Genomic DNA, 670 nt, shown 5'->3' with positions numbered 1-670 from the left:
GTCCAAACATTTATTCAAGTAGAGACTCGGGAATTCCCTGGAGGTCCAATGTTTGGGACTCTCCGCTTGCCCTGCTGAGGGCCTGGGTTTGATCCCTGGTCAGAGCCAGGTTGAGTGGGCCAAAAACAAAGAGAGAGAGACTCACGTAAGTCATCCCCACACACCCATCACCCTGTCTGGAAGAGTTTTAGGCAAAACCCAGGCAGCGTGTCATTTCATAGGGAATGTTTTGTCGCGGCTTGTGGGATCTTACTTCCCTGACCAGGGATCGAACCTGGGCCCTCGGTGGTGGAATCGCTGAGTCCTGACCACTGGACCATCAGGGAAGTCCCTTCTCCTGTGACTTCTGTGGGGGGGATGCACCGGGCACGGGACAGCCCCTTCCTGTCCGTGGTGGGTAGGCACAGAAATTCTCCGAGGCTGTCGGGTGGGGAGGAGTCCGAGTCTCTGTGACTTGGGGACCTGGGTTCAGGCTGGGCCGAGCAGCCCCTCCTGGTGGCCTCGTTTTCCTCCCCAGACCAGGCAGGAGGGCGCCCGGTGGCTAGCCTGGGAGCAGCCCCAGCCAAAGCACGTCCGTTCTCCCCAGGCCATGCCCTCGTTCCAGGCAGTTCAGGTGGCTCCTGGGTTCCCGGGGGGCCCAGGGACACAGTGTCCGTGTTCCTGTCCTTCC

At 60.3% G+C, this 670-nt stretch overlaps 1 non-coding gene across 1 annotated transcript; it reads right to left on the bottom strand.

The window, feature by feature from the left end:
* Positions 1-253: 253 nt before the first annotated feature.
* On the bottom strand, positions 254-326 carry TRNAG-UCC (transfer RNA glycine (anticodon UCC)). Its single transcript has one exon. It is a non-coding gene; the product is annotated as a tRNA-Gly (tRNA).
* Between the last annotated feature and the right edge of the window lie 344 nt (positions 327-670).

The sequence above is a fragment of the Bos javanicus genome, chromosome 25, assembly GCF_032452875.1.
Source record: "Bos javanicus breed banteng chromosome 25, ARS-OSU_banteng_1.0, whole genome shotgun sequence".
Lineage (NCBI taxonomy): Eukaryota > Metazoa > Chordata > Mammalia > Artiodactyla > Bovidae > Bos > Bos javanicus.
The sequence above is the reverse complement of the archived record's forward strand: the minus strand, read 5'-3'. Positions and strand labels throughout refer to the sequence as shown.